Source organism: Callorhinus ursinus, unplaced genomic scaffold (genome assembly GCF_003265705.2).
Source record: "Callorhinus ursinus isolate GAN/ISIS: 27379988/994484 unplaced genomic scaffold, GSC_fseal_2.0 scaffold75, whole genome shotgun sequence".
NCBI lineage: Eukaryota > Metazoa > Chordata > Mammalia > Carnivora > Otariidae > Callorhinus > Callorhinus ursinus.
In genome coordinates, this window is record NW_027397137.1 from 2,506,185 (window position 1) to 2,513,439 (window position 7,255).

At 47.9% G+C, this 7,255-nt stretch overlaps 1 long non-coding RNA gene across 1 annotated transcript; it reads left to right on the forward strand.

Annotated features, from left to right (window-relative positions):
* The first annotated feature begins 843 nt into the window (after nt 1-843).
* LOC141371513 (uncharacterized) lies at nt 844-6,358 on the forward strand. The gene is made up of 3 exons (XR_012376510.1): nt 844-1,343; nt 4,504-4,646; nt 6,238-6,358. It is a non-coding gene; the product is annotated as an uncharacterized lncRNA (long non-coding RNA).
* The last annotated feature ends 897 nt before the right edge of the window (nt 6,359-7,255 follow it).

Genomic DNA, 7,255 nt, shown 5'->3' on the forward strand with positions numbered 1-7,255 from the left:
TCAGCCAGTCCTCATGGCACCTATGGCTTGGCCGGCCCCTCCCGACAGCTCTGCGGGCCACAGGTTTGGCCTCGGTGCGCCAAAGCGCTCCTCGGACATCGCAGGAAATGCCCTTAAAATGCTAATGAGCTTCTTTGCCTGTTCTCCTCCACTGGGTATACAAGAAGCCCTTTGCCAACTGTACTATTCAGGAACATTCGATGGTAATGATTGTCTCACATCAGATTAGAAGCTGCCGCTGACAAGACACAAACAACGCTGAGAAGGCAGCTGAGGGCAGCGGGGGAGGAGGGTAAACCACAAGTTGCAGAAGCAAACCTGAGGACGCACAGCTGAGGCTCCCTGCAGCAGGAGCAGAGGAGGGTCACTCGGCAGCCATCGGCACAGGCAGGGTCGGTGGGAGTTGAGAAGCATCGTGCTGAGCCATGCACAAGGCTTAAGGCAGCTTCACTTTGCAGAGGCGTGAGGCAAACTTAACCATTTTCGTGTATTTATTAAATTAACAAGTTGTGTGTTCAGTGCCCGATCATAGGCCATGTACTCTTCTAGACCCTGGGGATATTGTGACAACCAATCTCTGCCCTGCAGAAGCTGAATTGGAGCACTGTTCCCATTAAAAGTGGCCACAAGTGCTCTAGGTGACGGCGGACAAAAGAGTGAGCTTCTGTTATCTGCAAAATGCACGCGAGCAGTTGGATGATTTTTCCTGGAGGTTGCGCAACAAACAAGGTAGTACTGCGCATGCTCGGCTGGAGGGTTAGGGAATGGGGCGGGGCCCGAAGTAACATTTCCCTCTTCCGGTGTAGATTGCGCCTTACCCTCACTGGTGGGGCTGATCAGGCATGGAGTGGGCAGGCGCTGGGTGATCCCTCCACCGATGTCAAGTGAACGAGTTCTGACTTCGCTGTCGTTGTCGCTGGTGGGAGTTCCGTCTCAGACTCGGTTGTAAGAGCGCCACAGAAATAGCAAATGCACAAAGCCATCGGGGATGCCCCGTGCTGTTCCTGACAAGGAACTAGGGCAGCGGAGGTCGAAGCTTCCGTGGAGGCCAAGGGGAGGGGCTCGCACCGTGAGGTTTCACATGGAGCACCAGGGAAGGGGCTGGAGCTGGTCGGTTAGCTATAATACATCCGTGCGACTAAGTGCCATAAAGCCACTAAGATCATACTTCTAAAATTACTTCCTGACATAGAAAAATGTTAATTCTATGATACCTTTTGAATTAAGTTACTTGTGAACAAAACGGAATCTACAATAGGAGCCAGAATTCACCTGAAGAGAGACAGAGAAAAAGAAGAAACAAAATCCCATGGAGAAGAAAAAATGCCCAAATGTCAACTCTGGTATGTTTGTACATTACCTGTTATCTTATTGTCACATAGTATTTAAAAGCATACATAGACTCTAGAGCCAAAATTCAGGTTCAAATCCCCCCTCTACCCCAGACTGGCTGTGTGATCTCAGGCAAATGACTTAACTTCTCTGTGTCTGCATTTCCCCATCTTAAGAAAAAAGAGGAGATTAATAATAGTATCTATTTATATGGTTGTTGGGAAGAAACCTCTTAAAATAATGTCCAGCACAGGGTAAGCATTATATAAATGTTTATCAAATAAAATCAATCAACAAAATCAAATTATTTTTCAAAGTTTCTGTGATATACATGCATTGCTGTCATCATTAAAATAAAAATAGTTATTTAAACTTTGGAATTAAAATCCTGATAAATTATAAAATGCCATCTGTCCCCTGCGTCCCTTCCTTCTTCTGCAGGCACCGACCTGAGAATTTCCTGCTGTAGGAAGAGAGGTTGTCTCTGACTTGAGTGAATGAACCCGAGTCCATGTCACCCTGAAATAAAACAGTCAAACGTGCTGACCCCCTGCCCACCTCCCCCCAGAGAGACGGAATCAGTCAAATGTGGCTGTGTGGGGTTGGGGGAGAAAGGGAGAAGGTGGCCATCTATGAATGAGAGAGTTCTTTTCCTTCCTTCACTTTAAAAGGCATGTTGAAAGGACGCTTGCTTGTACGTGGAAAAGAAAGAGGAGACTGTGTGAGTGAATTCGCTTATTCAGCAAGCATTTCCTGAGCCCCTGCTCTGCGCCAGGCACTGTTGGAAGTAAAGCGGAGAAGGCTGAATAAAACAGGCAGATGCCTGCACTCACTGGGTTAGTGGAGGAGGAAAAGAATGAACGAGCAAGAAGCACATGGGAAGCCTGACGACACTCGATGACTCGCTGAAGGAAGGAGACAGCAAATGGCCAGGTGTCCCTTACAGAGGGAGTCCAGGGAAGGTCCCAGAGATGAGGATGCATGAGGAGAGAAGAGAGAAACTGAGCCGTGCAGGGACAGCAATGGTCCTAGCAGAAGAAGCAAGCGGGAAGGCCCTGAGCTGGATTCACATGTGTCCCGCCCAAGGAAGGGGTGTTGGAGGTCTGAAGGGCCTGAAGGGCAGGCTGGCCAGGGACCGGAGACTCCCGAGTGGTCAGCAAAAAGGTGATGATGAAAAGAATAGGAAAGGATGAAGCTGTCCAGGAAAGGGGCCTAGGGTCCGAGGCATGGCGGGGAGATGCCACAGACGTGGCGTGGCGCATGTTGACCTCAGCCGGCCTGGCCATGAAGGTACAGCTGCCAGGAGTAGGGGTTGCCAGTGGGGCAAAGTGAGTTATTGTAGGACCCAAAATAAGAAATCCAGGAGATTGCCGGGTAAGTGTGGCTAGAAAGAGATAGGAGAGACATAAAATGCAGGTACTTTATTTGATTACGGGGCTCCATGGCAAGGACGGAAAAGATGCTGGAATCTGCCTGCCTGCCCGCCAGTGTCAGGTTGACAAGTGCCACTGGCCGCCACAGGGAGCACTGTCTCAACCCCAGCGGCTTCAGCTCCTGGCATATGCCACTGTCTTGACCTGATCTCCAGGAAGGCCTTTCTTTGGAGCCTCCCCTCAAATTTCTGACTGAACGTAGGACATCTCTCCGTGGACTTCACACACCCTTGAGATGAGACGTGCCCTCCGTTGAACTTACAATTTTCCCCTCAAACATGTCTCTTCCTCCATTTTGCATGCAAAGGAGCCACCAACCACTCAGCAAGTGAGTCTGCGCAGGAATCATGAGCTCACTCAGACACACATTTCTTCCCTACCCATCTTTCACCATCAACTGGCCTACCAGCTCTACCAGTGCAGACTGTGAAGGATCTTCCACCCGTGCCCACCCGTGCCCAAGTGAAGGAACCCCCTCCTCCCTCATTCTTCCACAACAACATGAAAGACTGGCTATGCAGGGAGATGCCCCGGGTGGGGGCAGGGTGGAGGACAGCTGAACCATGGACCTTGTCCTTGACCTTTCAGTGGGGTCTCTCTCTAACAGCCACTGCCACCCCTGCACTGGCCCTCAAAGGACACAAGCGTACCCCCACTATGCTCCCACTTCACATGGACACAGAGCCTTCTGCTTAATTCCACATAGCTCAGTTGATTACAAACTGAAACTCAGTAACAAGAGATAACACAAAGGGACTATCACAGGAAGTAACATGACACCTAATCTATCTTATGAGGCAGACCAGCTCCCTGAGGCTCAGGGACCCTCTCCCATTCTTAGCCCACAGCAAGTAGGCACTGCTCTGCCCTCTGTGAGTCTCCCTTCTCTGGAAAGGATGCTGAGACACAGATGCGCACAAGGGACCACATCCATACCCCATGATCCTATCCCCCCACACCTTTGTCTTTAATGATCCATCCAGGGATTGCCATCAGACCTGGACAGGGCAAATCCAATTTTTCTCTAGAGTTCTTCAAACCGGAGCTTTGGAAGCATTTTCTAGCATGGTGAGTGATGGGCTGTCAGCAGCCATGTGGACACAGTTTGAACAAAGCCAGCAGGGAAGGAAGATGGGCAGGAAGATGACACTGCACAGGGAGAAGCAGAGACAACACACAGGAGCCGCGGCTATGTGAAACGGCATTTCCACGGCTCCCAGAGACTCAGATGCTCTCTAGCCTTTCCTGGGATTTGGTAAAAGGACAACCCAACCTCATCTCCGAGAACATTCTCCCTAGCCCACACCAGGTCTTGTTCATGTTATGTGCTTTGTGACAGTCCTGAGTGGTACGTCCTAGGACCTGGTTTGTCTTCTCCTGCGAGGGACCCTTCACTCTGAGTCCTTTTCTTCACACCCAGCCCCCAGGAGTGATGCCATCCCTTCCTTGTGGGGCTCAGATCAGTCAGTTACAATGAAATCCACAGGCCCCCCACAGGCTTTTGCAACATTGTGCACTGGTCATTGGAAAATACCGCTTCACCAAAGTATGCATTATACATCAAAAAATCACAATTGCTAATATAACATTAGGAAACTCTTTACATATGGGGAAAGTGTTAAGCTCACATTTTTTTCGTTCTCACTTTTTACTCAAAATATGAATTTTATAATTAGCGACAAATACTCTCAGTTGTTCTTTGAAATGACAAGGCTTTGTGTGTCCATTTTTATGACAGTGTCTCCTGAACACCCAAGTCTGAAAGAGCAGTGTGCCCAACAGGTGTTCCTTCAGCTTCAAGTGGCATCCTGGAAAAGCCAAACGTGCTGTTCCAGCTCGAAGCTCAGTCACACAAGTGCTGTTCTGGTGACAGGCGCTTAGGTATGTTCTTCCCATCCTGCCCCACAGAATAGTAAGAGATGTGAACTCAAGTGTTGGGATTTAATAAAATTAAGTATTATTAGTATTTCATCAAGGATATTCTTAAGTGAAACTGGTTTTCTTTCTTTTCTTTCTTTCTTCCTTCCTTCCTTTCTTTTCTTTCTTCCTTCCTACTTTCTTTCTTTCTTTCCTTCTTTCTTTCTTTCCTGTGAGTGCACAGTAGGGAAGGAGTCAAGGACTCATGGCCAGTTTGACATCATGACCTTGACTCATGCTAAGGCACCAGCAGCTTTACCCACCACGATGGTTAATTTTATGTGTCAACTTAAAATTGCTAGACTATGTTTCCCAGTTGCCCCATCAAACACAAGTCTAGAGATTTTTTTTTTTTTAAGATTTTATTTATTTGAGAGAGAGCGACAGCGCAAAGGGAGAGGGAGAAGCAGACTCCCTGCTAAGCAGGGGCCCTGACACCGGGCTCCATCCCAGGACTCTGAGACCATGACCTGAGCTGAAGGCAGACACTTAACTGCCTGAGCCACCCAGGCGCCCCTAAAGGTTATTTAAATGAGATTAACATTACATCGGTGAACGTTGAGTAAAGCACTTTGCCCTCCATCATGTGGGTGGGCCTTGTCCAATCAGTGAAAAGCTTACAAGAAAGGGCTGAGATTCCCTGAGGAAGAGGGAACTCTGCCTCCAGACAGCATTCGGACTCAAGCTGCAACATTCACCCTTCCCTGGGTCTCCAGCCTGCTGACATGCCCTACAGATTTTGAACATGTTAGTTCCCACAATCATGTAAGCTAATTCCTTAAAAATCTCCCCCGCCTCGTGTGTTATCTATATGCATCTATCTAATCTACATTACATATGTTTGTATTATCCCACCAAACAGCACTGTCTCTCTCTCTCTCTCTCTCTCTCTCTCCACACACACACACACACACACACACACACACACACACACACACACATACATACACACATCCTATTGGTTCTGTTTCTCTGGAGACTCTAATATACCTATTAATGCTTCTGCATCATTAAAGTCAACTCAATGAAAAAAGGCAAATAGCATCTTTGTACTGCGTTAAGAAAATCATTTTGGTGCTGTGATACTCTGTTGTGAAAATGTTTTGGGTTCTGATATTCCCAGAGGTCCATAGCCCACACCTGGAGAACTACTGTCCTCACAACTTGCCCCCTGACCTCTCTATAGTCTCAAACCTTCATGACAAGGCAAATAAATGGAGTCTCTATCAAACCTGATCAGCAGGAGGAGCTTAGAATCTGGGAGAAGAAGACAGGAAGGCCATCCTTTTGGGGCCCCTGAGGGCTTTGATTCTTAGGAAAAGCCATTCCCAGAGCCTGGCGCTTCTCAGCCTCGGCTGTCTTCCTGACATCAGTTCCCCCAGGAGCCCTTGGCTCAGAAGCTTTCTCTGATGATTCTATTTGTGGACAAATAGCTAACGATTCCTGTTCTTTCTCTTCAGGTATAACAGCCATGCATATTTTATTCCCATAAATTATAAGAATTGAGCCATCACAAAACAGGACGTGTTCTTTATCCCCTTTTTGTCTCCTCAAGACTCAGCAGGTGCAGGATGAAGCATGAGCCGTGCTGGGAAGAGGCTGAGCAGGTACTGCTCCTGCTGGCTGAGATCTCGGGAGAGCCTGGACCACAGCCAGGCCACCTCAGGACAAAGGAGAAAGGGGAAGAATTCCACAGTTGGTGGCAAAACTGTCTCCTCACCCGAGGGAACTTTAGCATTCAAGTTATTAAATAAAGCAACCCGTCTGGCAGTTGGCTACAAGAAGCAATTCACACCACTGTAAATGGATTAGCATAACGTAACACCTTCCACCTTTCAATTTCAATTATTCCAAATGGGTGCACGATTTTTAACGTTCACGAATTGTTTTGAATGTCTCTAGAAATGCAAACAGTAACTATGTTTCTTGTTTTGGGGCTCTGAGGAATGTTTCCCATGCTCATTATTTTCCCTCTTTGCCTTAACCTACCGTTAGTGTCAGGTTGACCAGCTGCCTCGTTTTGGTGTGAGAAAGGGAACATAAGTATATGTTCATTGGGAAGTAAAGATGTAATCACCAGGAGGACCCAAGGAGGAGGGTCTGTGGCTGTCCTTGCCTGACACTCCAAGCTGGTGAATTCTGAAGGAAGCCTTGTGTGAGAGGGGCGGTAGCCCCTGCCCCTGGAGGCTGCATGGAGGATTTTTCTGGGGGAAGTATAATTGACATGCACAGTGATAGCTTTGGAGCATGCTTGCACCCTACCTGATTCTTTCTGTAATTAAGTGGCATGATATGACACGGAATCTGAGGCATAATTCTAGGGATGATAACGGATTCAGTGTATAACTGCTCATCACCCAAGGGTGCAACACTACAGGATGGCCCTGCCCACTGGAGGTGTCATTTTGCTGTGGCGCTTTGGTGCAATTTTATGCACACACCATCCTTTAGCTCAGTGTCTGGGTGACCACCATTTGCTGCCTTTTCACACTAAGAGGCTTTGAAAAGCAGCAGACAGACCAGCCATAAAAGTCAAGTCCGTTCTATGAATTGGAACTGGGGAAAGAAAGTCT